At 43.2% G+C, this 13,440-nt stretch overlaps 1 protein-coding gene across 1 annotated transcript in view; it reads left to right on the top strand.

Annotated features, from left to right (window-relative positions):
• The window catches only part of SPOCD1 (SPOC domain containing 1), a 235,509-nt gene that overhangs the window by 209,609 nt on the left and 12,460 nt on the right, over positions 1-13,440 (top strand). The window lies entirely within an intron of this gene.

Raw genomic sequence — 13,440 nt, 5'->3', positions numbered from 1 at the left:
CCCCTGGGGCGCGCACTCGAGAGCATCCGTGACCGCCAGGTCCACAGGACCCGCTCATCGCGGCCGTTTACCACGTGATCGCTCCGTCAAATGACATATTATGACGCCGGTTCCTCCCTCCCCCTCTCTGTACCGATTGGTACAGCAGAGGGGGAAGAGATCGGTGTCAGCAGCGCTGTGGGCTGCATCTGCAGTGCCCACATCGCTGCTCACCGAAATGTAACCCCTTAATTAACTGCCAATACTCTGCAATACCCTGCCAATACTCTGCCATACCCTGCCAATACTCTGCATTACCCAATACTCTGCAATACCCTGCCAATACTCTGCCATACCCTGCCAATACTCTGCATTACCCAATACTCTGCAATACCCTGCCAATACTCTGCATTACCCAATACTCTGCAATACCCTGCCAATACTCTGCAATACCCTTCCAATACTCTGCAATACCCAATACTCTGCAATACACGCCAATACTCTGCAATACCCTGCCAATACTCTGCAATACCCTGCCAATACTCTACCATACCCTGCCAATACTCTGCCATACCCAATACTCTGCCATACCCTGCCAGTACTCTGCAATACCTAATACCCTGCCAATACTCTGCAATACCCTGCCATTTTTTGAATTTTTATTTCAGGCTTCCCAGCCTAGAGGTGAGATGTGGGGTCTTATTGACCCCATATCTCACTGTAAAGAGGACCTGTCACGCCTATTCCTATTACAAGGGATGTTTACATTCCTTGTAATAGGAATAAAAGTGATCAAAAAATTTTTTTTGGGGGGAAAAAAATGTCAAACTAAAATAAATAAAGTAAAATGAACAATAAAAAAGTTTTTTTTTTAAAGCGCCCCTGTCCCCTTGTGCTCGCATGCAGAAGCGAACGCATACGTAAGTCCCGCCCACATATGAAAACAATGTTCAAAACACACATGTGAGGTATAGCTGCGAACGTTAGAGCGAGAGCAATCATTTTGGCCCTAGACCTCCTCTAACTCAAAACATGTAACCAGTAAAAAAAAATGTAAGCGTCGCCTATGGGAATTTTTAAGTAGCGACGTTTGGCGCCATTCCACGAGCTTGTGCAAATTTGAAGGGTGACATGTTAGGTATCTATTTACTCAGCGTAACGTCATCTTTCACATTATGCAAAAACATTTGGGCTAACTTTACTGTTTTTTTTTTTAAGCACAAAACTGTTTTTCTTTTTTTTTTTAAACGCGTTCGAAAAATTGCTGCGCAAATACCGTGTGTGATAAAAAGTTGCAACGACCACCATTGTATTCTCTAGGGTCTTCGCTAAAAAACATATATAATGTTTTGGGGTTCTATGGAATTTTCTAGCAAATAAATTATGATTTTTACATGTAGGAGAGAAATGTCAGAATTGGCCTGGGTGCTCCAGAACCCCTGATGGCGCTCCCTGCATGTTGGGCCTCTGTATGTGGCCACACTGTGTAAAAGTCTCACACATGTGGTATGGCCATACTCGGGAGTATTAGCAGAATGTGTTTTGGGGTGTAATTTGTGATATGCATATGCTGTGTGTGAGAAATAACCTGATAATATGACAATTTTGTGAAAAAAAATCTTGATTTGCAAAGAATTGTAGGAAAAAATGACAACTTCAAAAACCTCCCCATGCCTCTTACTAAATACCTTGGAATGTCTTCTTTCCAAAAAGGGGTCATTTGGGGGGTATTTGTACTTTTCTGGCATGTTAGGCTCTCAAGAATTGAGATAGGCCGTCAGTCCTTCGGGTGTGATCAATTTTCAGATATTGGCACCATAGCTTGTGGACTCTATAACTTTCACAAAGACCAAATAATATCCACCAATTTGTACTTATTTTTACCAAAGATATGTAGTGATATAAATTTTGGCCAAAATGTATGAAGAAAAATTACTAATCTGCTAAATTTTATAACAGAAACAAAGAAAAATTCATTTTTTTACAGAATTTTCGGTATTTTTTCTTTTATAGCACAAAAAATTAAAAATCCAGCGGTGATTAAATACCACCAAAAGATAGCTCTATTTGTGTGAAAAAAAGGACAAAAATTTCATATGGGTACAGTGTTGCATGACTGAGTAATTGTCATTCAAAATGTGAGAGCACCGAAAGCTGAAAATGGGTCTGGTTATTAACCACTTGCTTACTGGGCACTTAAACCCCCCTCAGTCCCAGACCAATTTTCAGCTTTCAGCGCTGATGCACTTTGAGTGACAATTGCGCGGTCATACAACACTGTACCCAAATGAAATTTTTATCATTTTTTTCCCACAAATAGAGCTTTCTTTTGGTGGTATTTAGTTACAGCTCGGAGTTTTATTTTTTGCTAAACAAACAAAAAAAGATGCAAAAAAAAAAAAAAATCATGTTTTAATAGTTTGTTATAAAATTTTGCAAACGGGTCATTTTTCTCCTTCATTGAAGTGCGCTGATTAGGCGGCACTGATAGGCTGCATTGGTGGGCACTGATGGGCTGCATTGGTGGGCACTGATGGGCTGCATTGGTGGGCACTGATAGGCTGCACTGGTGGGCACTGATAGGCATAGTTAAGGCGGCACTAATAGGCACAGATAAGGCGGCACCGATGGGCACAGATAAGGCGGCAAAGATGGGCACAGATAAGATGGCACGGATGGGTGGCACGGATAAGTGGCACGGATGGGTGGCACGGATGGGCACTGATAGGTACCACAGATAGATGGGACTGATGGGCACTGATAGGTGGCACTGATAGGTGGCTCTGATAGGTGGCACTGCTGGGCACTGATGGGCGGCACTGCTGGGCACTGATGGGCGGCACTGCTGGGCACTGATGGGCGGCACTGGGGTGCAGCACCTTTGAGGCAGATTTTGGGTGGCACTGTGGGTGGCACTGTGGGTGGCACTGTGGGCACTGCTGGGTGGCACTGTGGGCACTGCTGGGTGGCACTGTGGGCACTATGGGCACTGCTGGGTGGCACTGACAGGGGGGCACTTACTTTATTTCAGAATGGCACTGCGGGTGGCAGGTGGGCACTGGCAGGGGGCAGGTGTCCGCTTGAATTGCTGGCCGTGATCGGGACTGATGTCCCGAACACGGCCGCCGGCGATCGGCTTTTTTTTTTTCTCCTCGCGCTGTCAGCGCGAGCAGGAATACTAGCCGATTACCGGCTCCGTTTTATCACATGATCAGCTGTCATTGGCTGACAGCTGATCACGTGATAAGGGGTCGGGATCGACCCCTTACACGGATCGGTGATCAGGCGAGTCTCACGGACTCGCCGATCACAGAGCGCGCCGCGTGCGCCCCTCAGGGGGCGCGCAGGCCGCTCGTAACCGGGACGACGTCAATAGACGTAGTCCCGGCAATCTAGGTCCGCGCTAATGCCGTCATTCGGCAATAGCGCGGATCCCAAGTGGTTAACGGTGTTTAAGTGCCCAGTGGTAAAGTGGTTAATGGCCTGCATTTGTATTCAGTCCCCTTTATTCTGATACCCCTAACTAAAATCTAGTAGAACCAATTGCCTTCAGAAGTAATCTAATTAGTAAATTGTGTATAAAATTTTAAAGAAAAACACCATGTGTGGTGGAAAACTAACATTGCATATCACCCTGAACCACCACTGTGAAACGTGGTGGCAGCATTCTGTTATGGGGATGCTTCTCTTCAGCAGCGACAGGGAAGTTGGTCAGAGTTGATGGGAAGATGGATGGAGCCAAATACAGAGCTATCTTAGAAGAAAATCTGTTAGCCCTTGTACACACGGTCGGAGATTCCGATGGAATGTGTCCTATCGGACCGTTTTGTCGGATAATCCGGCTGTGTGTGGTCTCCATCAGACTGTTTTCATCGGAGTATCCGATGGACCAAGTTTTCCAACTTGTCCGTGAAATTTTCAGACAAAATGCTCTGATCGGACATACTTCGATCATGTGTAGCCTACTCCGACGGACAAAGTGCCATGCATGCTCAGATCAAATTTCTAGACCAAAGCTATTGGCTACTAGCCTGAACGTAGTCCCGTCGTAACGAAATAACGTCATCACGTTATGTACAATCGGATTTTCTGACAACTTTGTCCGACCGTGTGTATGCAACAGTTTCGGACAAAATCTTTCGGACAAAATCCAACGGATTTGGTTGTCAGAATGTCCGACCGTGTGTACAAGGGCTTAGAGTGTGCAAAAGACTTGAGACTGAGACGGAGAGTCACCTTCCAGCAGGACAACGACCCTAAACATACACCGAGAGCTAGAATGCAATGGTTTAGATCAAAGCACATTCCTGTGTTAGAATGGCCCAGTCAAAGTCCAGACCTAAATCCAACTGAGAATCTGGCAGGACTTAAAATAATTGCTTTTCACAGACACTCTCCATCCAATCTGACAGAGCTTGAGCTATTTTTCAAAGAATGGGCAAGAATGTCACTTTCTAGATGTGCAAAGCTGGTAGAGACATCCCCAAAAAGACTTGCAGCTGTAATTGCAGTGAAAGGTGGTTCTACAAAGCTGTGACTCAGGGGGACTGAATACAAATGCACGCCACACTTTTCACATATTTATTTGTAAAAAATGTGGAAAACCATTTATTAGAATTTTCTTCCACTTCACAGTTATGTGCTACTTTGTGTTGGTCTATCACATAGAAAAAAGACACACAAAAAAAAAAAAAATCTAAACAGTAAAGCTAGCCCAATTCTTTTGTGAAAGATGATGTTACACCGAGTAAATAGATACCTAACATGTCATGCTTTGAATTGCGCACACTCGTGGAATAACGAGAAAATATGGTACTAAATCTCCATAGACAACGCTTTAAAAAAAATTAACAATTACCAGGTTAGAGTTACAGAGGAAGTCCAAGGCTAGAATTATTGCTCTCACTCTGATGATTGCGGCGATACCTCACATGTGTGATTTGAACACCATTTACATATGCGTTTTCTTTGCTGCATGAGCTCATGGGGAAGGGGGTGCTTTAAAACATTTTTTCTTTATTTTATCTATTTTTTATATTGTCTCTGTAAAAAAAAAAAAAAAAGAAGAATTTGAATAACTTTTATTGCTGTCACAAGGGATGTAAACATCCCTTGTGACAGTAATAGGTGGTGACAGGTACTCTTTATGGTGGGGTGGGAGGCGTGCTGCTGCATGCATCACCCCGGTATAAACCCTGAAATCCGAGACCGCATATGTGCATACGCTCGGCGCTAAGGGGTTAAACTGTATAGGCATAATACACCAAGGTCAAATTCAGGTTCTAGTTCTGTGTGCTGTCAGGTAAACAGGATTATAGTGATAAACACCATTCTCAAGAGAACCTGTCAATGATGGTTATTTGTAATACACTTAATCTCCAGTCTTCCCTTTGTCTTAGAAGAAGTATCCCCACAGACAGGCTCTTCTACCACCTCAGTTCTGTACTGATAACAAACAACCAGAAAACCATCAAATAACAAAGGTCCTGTGAAGTAAGCTAAAGGCTGACATGTTTACACCCATTCAGCGCCCCACAGAGTGGGCCAGTCTTCAACACAGAGCTAAACGGCAAAATAAAATGTAGCCTGCATTATAACTGCTCTGAGAAGGTGAGGATGCAACCTAAATTTAGAAGATTAACCATTTTCAGACCGGACCATTTTGCTGGTCAATGACCAGAGGTCTTTTTACAATTTGGCACTGCGCTGCTTTAACTGGTAATTGCGCGGTCATGCAATGTTGTACCCAAACAAAATTTGCGTCCTTTTCTTCCCACAAATAGAGCTTTCTTTTGATGGTATTTGATTGCCTCTGCGATTTTTATTTTTTGCGATATAAACGTAAAAAGACCGCAAATTTTGAAAAAAAAATGATATTTTCTACTTTGTTATTAGAAAAATCCAATAAACTCAATTTTAGTCATACATTTAGGCCAAAATGTATTCAGCCACATGTCTTTGGTAAAAAAAGAGTCAATAATTGTATATTTATTGGTTTGCGCAAAAGTTGTCACATCTACAAACTAAGGTACGTTTTCTGGAATTTACGCAGCTTTTAGTTTACGACTGCCTATCTCATTTCTTGAGGTGCTAAAATGGCAGGGCAGTACAAAACCCCCCCAAATGACCCCATTTTGGAAAGTAGACCCCCTCAGGAAATTGATAAGTGGCATGTTGAGCCCATTGAATATTTTATTTTTTTGCCTCAAGCGATTGAATAATGACAAGTTGTCACTAAATGATATATTGCTCACACATGCTATGGGCATATGTGAAATGACACATATGTGGTACTTTTTGGGAGCCTAGCCGCGTACGGGGCCCCGAAAACCAAGCACCGCCTTCAGGCTTTCTAAGGGCGTAAATTTTTGATTTCACTTCTCACTACCTATTACAGTTTTGAAGGCCATAAAATGCCAAGATGGCACAAAACCCCCACAAATGACCCCATTTTAGAAAGTAGACACCCCAAGCTATTTGCTGAGAGGCATGTTGAGTCCATGGAATATTTTATATTTTGCCACAAGTTGCGGGAAAATTACAAACTTTTTTTTTTTTTACACAAAGTTGTCACTAAATGATATATTGCTCACACATGCTATGGGCATATGTGAAATGACCCCCCAAAATAAATTTTGCTGCTTCTCCTGAGTACGGGATACCACATATGTGGTACTTTTTGGGAGCCTAGCCGCGTACGGGGCCCCGAAAACCAAGCACCGCCTTCAGGCTTTCTAAGGGCGTAAATTTTTGATTTCACTTCTCACTACCTATTACAGTTTTGAAGGCCATAAAATGCCAAGATGGCACAAAACCCCCACAAATGACCCCATTTTAGAAAGTAGACACCCCAAGCTATTTGCTGAGAGGCATGTTGAGTCCATGGAATATTTTATATTTTGCCACAAGTTGCGGGAAAATTACAAACTTTTTTTTTTTTTTTTTTTTTTTACACAAAGTTGTCACTAAATGATATATTGCTCACACATGCTATGGGCATATGTGAAATGACACCCCAAAATAAATTCTGCTGCTTCTCCTGAGTACGGGGATACCACATATGTGGTACTTTTTGGGAGCCTAGCCGCGTACGGGGCCCCGAAAACCAAGCACCGCCTTCAGGCTTTCTAAGGGCGTAAATTTTTGATTTCACTTCTCACTACCTATTACAGTTTTGAAGGCCATAAAATGCCAAGATGGCACAAAACCCCCACAAATGACCCCATTTTAGAAAGTAGACACCCCAAGCTATTTGCTGAGAGGCATGTTGAGTCCATGGAATATTTTATATTTTGCCACAAGTTGCGGGAAAATTACAAACTTTTTTATTTTATTTTATTTTTTCACAAAGTTGTCACTAAATGATATATTGCTCACGCATGCCATTGGCATATGTGAAATGACACCCCAAAATAAATTCTGCTGCTTCTCCTGAGTACGGGGATACCACATATGTGGGACTTTTTGGGAGCCTAGCCGCGTACGGGGCCCCGAAAACCAAGCACCGCCTTCAGGCTTTCTAAGGGCGTTACAGTTTTGAAGGCCATAAAATGCCAAGATGGCACACCCCCCCCCAAATGACCCCATTTTGGAAAGTAGACACCCCTAAATTTAGGGGTACACTAGTGAGACTAGGTAATAAATGGCGGGTGCCCTGAAACTATAAAAAAATAACTAACCAACCAGCGTCACCTGTAACAGTTATATGTTGATCACTGGTGAAAGGGTTAACTAGGGGGCAATCAGGGGGCTTTATACGGTAGTATATGGGGGTCCCTGGCGCTATAAAAAGCTGCGGCGAACCTAAATACCTACCTGCCTAACTAGCGTCACCTGTGACACTAATACAGCGATCAGAAAAACGATCGCTTATTAGGCTGGGTTCACACTGGAGCGATGCGGGAACGCCACGAATCCGCGGCGGGTTCCCGCATCGCATGCCTCCCGGTGGCAGTTCACACTGCCCTATGCGAACTGCTGGGAGTGTCAGTGAAATGTTAATGACACCCCCAGATCAGTTCGCATATCGCAGTGCGATCTGCAAACTCGGATCGCATGGTGTGAACACCCATGTGATCCGATTCTGCTGCGGACCAAAAAAAGGGTCCCGTGCGAATTTGCGGCGGGTGTGACGCAAATTCAGCCATACTATCTGTATGGCTGAACTCGAATCGCACAGAGATCGGATGTGATTTGCACTGCAGTGCGGTGCGAATCACATCCGTTCTCATAAACCGCTGCAATGTGAACCCAGCCTTAGTGACACTGGCGACGGGGGGTGATCACGGGGTTAAACCTTTATTGGATCCTGAGGAAATTTATAGTGGTATGTAGCCCTCTTTTGTCAGGTATTAGTCACGTTATTGAAGCACCTGCTCAAGACCCCAACCCCTGCATTACGACATATATGTTTTCTCTCAGCCTTTTTATTTTAATAATGTTTTACGTAATACTTTTCTGTTGTTTATTTCCTTTCTGCATTTTATTTTGCTTTGTTTTCTTTCAGTTATCTATTTTTATCCTTCCATTGCTACTGTATGTCTGTAGTCACCATGAGGTTATATCAGTCTTTCCAATATGTTATACTCCAGATTTTCTTTGAATATTGTCAGTTCTGTATCTTTTCATTTTCTGTTAAAAAAATTCTCTCAATAAAAATTACAATTTAAATAAACCTTTATTGGGGGGGTTAGGGGGAGTACCTTAGAACTAAAGGGGGCTAACCCTAACTGCCCTAACAGTTATTACAGTCACAAATGACACCCGCCGGGTGATCAGGGGGTTAAACCTTTATTAGGTAATAAATGGCGGGTGCCCTGAAACTATAAAAAAATAACTAACCAACCAGCGTCACCTGTAACAGTTATATGGTGATCACTGGTGAAAGGGTTAACTAGGGGGCAATCAGGGGGCTTTATGCGGTAGTATATGGGGGTCCCTGGCGCTATAAAAAGCTGCGGCGAACCTAAATACCTTCCTGCCTAACTAGCGTCACCTGTGACACTAATACAGCGATCAGAAAAATGATCGCTTATTAGGCTGGGTTCACACTGGAGCGATGCGGGAACGCCACGAATCCGCGGCGGGTTCCCGCATCGCATGCCTCCCGGCGGCAGTTCACACTGCCCTATGCGAACTGCTGGGAGTGTCAGTGAAATGTTAATGACACCCCCAGATCAGTTCGCATATCGCAGTGCGATCTGCAAACTTGGATCGCATGGTGTGAACACCCATGCGATCCGATTCTGCTGCGGACCAAAAAAAGGGTCCCGTGCGAATTTGCGGCGGGTGCGGCGAATGGCTGAACTCGAATCGCACAGAGATCGGATGTGATTTGCACTGCAGTGCGGTGCGAATCACATCCGTTCTCATAAACCGCTGCAATGTGAACCCAGCCTTAGTGACACTGGCGACGGGGGGTGATCACGGGGTTAAACCTTTATTGGGGGGGTTAGGGGGGTACATTAGAACTAAAGGGGGCTAACCCTAACTGCCCTAACAGTTATTACAGTCACAAATGACACCAATGCAAAAAAAAAAAATGCAATTGGTGTCACTGTGACTGGGGGGGCAGGGGTAATTGGGGGGTGATCGGGGGTAAAGGGGGGGTGTGAGTGTGCCTGGCATGTTCTACTGTGAAGTGTCGTGTTGGTGCAACTCACCGATCCTCTCTCCTCGGTGCCGGAACAAAAAATACCGACACGGAGGAGAGATTACATCACTTCCTCTCCTGTGTTTACATTACAGGAGAGGAAGTGATGCAATGCTTCACTCCCATTCGTCAGGAGCGATCGCGAGGGGGTGGCCATGAATGAATGGCCGCCCCCTCATCCCGGATCGCTCCTGCACGGATACCGACCGCCGCTCGATCGGGCCCCCCACCCGCGGTAAGGCAGGGACGTACAGGTACGCCCATATGCCTGCCCGTGCCATTCTGTCGACGTACATCGTCGTGCGGCGGTCGGCAAGTGGTTAAAGTGGATGTAAACCCGATTCATTAAATTTGACCTGGGCAAATATATCTTTAGTGTTTTTTTTAACTCTCTCCAAAGCCCTAAGTCCAGTGTATAACTGCTGCTTTGTTTCTCTGTTATCAGTATGATAACTTCCGACGAGTTCTCCGACACGGGAAATAAAAGTAGCTGGAAATTTGTGTTGGGGAGGTTGCTATAAATAGATTAGTAGAGAGGCGATCTAGTCACAGTACAGCTCTGCAAGTACTTCATTGTGTGTGCATTTCCTCCAATCAGCTGTCACACAGTGTATGAACAAAATAAAGGATGTAGGGCGCTCTGGATGACAAGACTGGCCAGAGATATAGTCCGCAGTGTGGAAAAGATACAAGTCAGGCAAACAGATGTTTCAGAACATTTGGGCAGCACTAGTAAAGCAAATCTCTAATACAGACAAAAATACTGCACTTAGAGGCGCCTTTGTTTGTTTTTGTCACACAGTGTATGCCAAGACGCCCCTCTCACTGCTGAAAGTGGAAATAAAAATTCTAACACAATGTTCACTTTCTAAAGAATATAGAAAGCTGAAGACAGCAGATAATATAAATGTGAAACGTATGTAGGGAGATGTGTTTAATCTCTGTGTATCTGAGGCTGTTAACTTGACTGGGTATAGAAAAGGGTTTACAGTGCCTCGAAAAAGTAACCCCTTGAAATTTTCCACATTTTGTCATGTTACAACCAAAAACATCAATGTATTTTATTGGGATTTTATGTGATAGACCAACACAAGTGGCACATAATTGGGAAATGGAAGTAAAATGATAAGTGGTTTTCAAGATTTTTTACAAATTAATATATGAAAAGTGTGGCGTGTATTTGAATTCAGCCCCCTTTACTCTAAAACCCCTAACTAAAATCTAGTGGAACCAATTGCCTTCAGAAGTCACCTAATTAGTAAATGGAGTCCACCTGTGTGTAATTTAACCACCCTAGTTTTATTCCCGAGTCTGGCTCGGGTTGAAAATTCAGAACCAAAAGCGGTAACCCCAAGACAGACTCGGGATTGCATCACTGGATCCAGGATGAGTTTACTTGCCTTGTCCCCTGGATCCAGCAATGTCCCCGCACTGTACGAGCGAGCCGTCCTCCGCTCGATGTATCACATCACCGAGCTCCGTTCCCTGCGAGCAATGTGACGCACGGGGATGGAGAACGGCGCAAAATTCAAAAAGTAAAACACACACATTACATGTGGTATAATGTAATCTTACAGATTACATTGCTGTATGTAATTATTTCACATCCCCTTTGTCCCTAGTGGTTTCTCCAGTGCCCTGCATGCAGTTTTATATTCTAAAAACTGTTCTTTATGCCTGGAAACTGGAGATTGTCCATAGCAACCAAAACTGTCCCTTTACATCAAAAATGGTTTTAGACCAGCTAGAAAACAGCGATAATAAATTAGAATCACTCGCAGAATTGAGTGATAGCGATTTGTGGGGAGATCCGTCATCAAATACTGAAAAGTAATGACAGTGACAATTCTGCAACTGAGCAAATTTCAGTGTTTTTGATTTGATTACATTATTGAATCATTTTTATTATTATTATATTATTATTTGGTATAATTATTATATTATAATTTATGATTTCATTTTTCAAACTTTATCATACCGGGATGTATACTAGACTCTGGTTTGGACAGATTTAATTGAGTTATTCCTAAGAATTACAGGACTACACTATAAAACGCCAAATTTACATGCAAAATAACGGTACCGCTTTCAGCACCTAAAATCTGAAATAATCATACCGCCAGGGAGGTTAATCTCAGTATAAATACAGGTGTTCTGTGAAGCCCTCAGAGGTTTGTTAGAGAACATTAGTGAACAAACAGTATCATGAAGGCCAAGGAACACACCAGACAGGTCAGGGATAACGTTGTGCAGAAGTTTAACACAGGGTTAGATTATTTAAAAAAAAAAAATATTCCAAGCTTTGAACATCTCATGTAGCACTGTTTGATCCATCATCCGAAAATGAAAAGAGTGACTGACAGACCAGGCAAGAAGAGCATTAATCAGAGAAGCAGCCAAGAGGCCCATGGTAACTCTGCAGGAGCTTCAGAGATCCTCTCAGGTGGGAGAATCTGTCCACAGGACAACTATTAGTCGTGCACTCCACAAATCTGATCTTTATGGAAGAGTGGCAAAAAGAAAGCCATTGTTGAAAGAAAGCCATAAGAAGTCCCATTTTCAGTTTGTGAGAAGCCATGGAGGAAGGTGCTCTGGTCAGATGAGACCAAAATTGAACTTTTTGGCCTAAAAGCAAAACGCTATTTGTGGAGGAAAACTAACACTGCACATCACCCTAAACACACCATCCCCACCGTGAAACGTGGTGGCAGCATCATGTTGTGGGGATGTCATTCTTCAGCAGGGACAAGGAAGTTGGTCAGAGTTGATGGGAAGATGGATGAGGTGAATACAAGGCAATCTTCGAAGAAAACCTGTTAGAGTCTGCAAAAGACTTGAGACTGGGGCGAAGGTTCACCTTCCAACAGGACAACAACCCTAAATATACAGCCAGAGCTACAATGAAATGGTTTAGATCAAAGCATATTCATGTGAAAGCCCTTGAACACACGGTCGGAAATTCCGAGGGAAAATGTCCGATTGGACCATGTTGTCGGATAATCCGACCGCGTGTGGGCTCCATCTGACTTTTTCCATCGGAATGTCTAAACAACAAAGTTTGAGAGCTGGATCTAAAATTTTCCGACAACATGATCCGATGTGTGTCAATTCCGATTGTCTGTAGCCTAGTCCGACGGACAAAGTGCCACGCATGCTCGGAATAAATTCTGAGACGGAAGCGCTCGGTCAGGTAAAATTAGCATTCATAATCGATATAGCACATTCGTCACACTGCAATGTTAAAAATTGTTTAATGCAGCGCATTCTCTTTTTCTATATAATGCTACAAGAATGAAGTTGTTTTGCTGCTCATATTCACACACACTTCTCCAAAACTTATTTCTTTATTCTTTTCCCTGATTTCATGAATAGAATATTTTTATTCGTCAGATCTCCCGAATCATTTTTTTTTTGTTTGTTTAAATTTCGTGGTTGGTTTTTTAATCAAGATCTCCTTTTTTGACATTTTGCTAATCTTCGTAATTTTTTTGGTGTTTTTTGTCTCAATTTACCACAACACCATTATTATATTTTTATTTTATTGTTTTATTTTTTAATCTTTAGGAGCCTGTTTGGTGTTGGTGCCCCTTGTTAATTTGACTTTGTATTTTTGAAATGTACCTGCCTACTCACAAATAAACTGTCCTTTTTGAAGTAAAACTTTGGTCATACAAGAGCCTGCATCTTCTGTCAGACCAGACTGAACCCAGGTCATCACTCTCTGGTCTTCCTTCCAGGCTGTGGCTGTGGTGCTGGAGGTGTGGCAGAAGGAGGAGGAGGAGCATGGTCCAAGTCGCACAAGTGGGTTT

Source organism: Lithobates pipiens, unplaced genomic scaffold (genome assembly GCF_037356315.1).
Source record: "Lithobates pipiens isolate NorthernLeopardFrog02 unplaced genomic scaffold, aLitPip1_a1.2 Scaffold_16, whole genome shotgun sequence".
Taxonomy (NCBI): domain Eukaryota; kingdom Metazoa; phylum Chordata; class Amphibia; order Anura; family Ranidae; genus Lithobates; species Lithobates pipiens.
The sequence above is the reverse complement of the archived record's forward strand: the minus strand, read 5'-3'. Positions and strand labels throughout refer to the sequence as shown.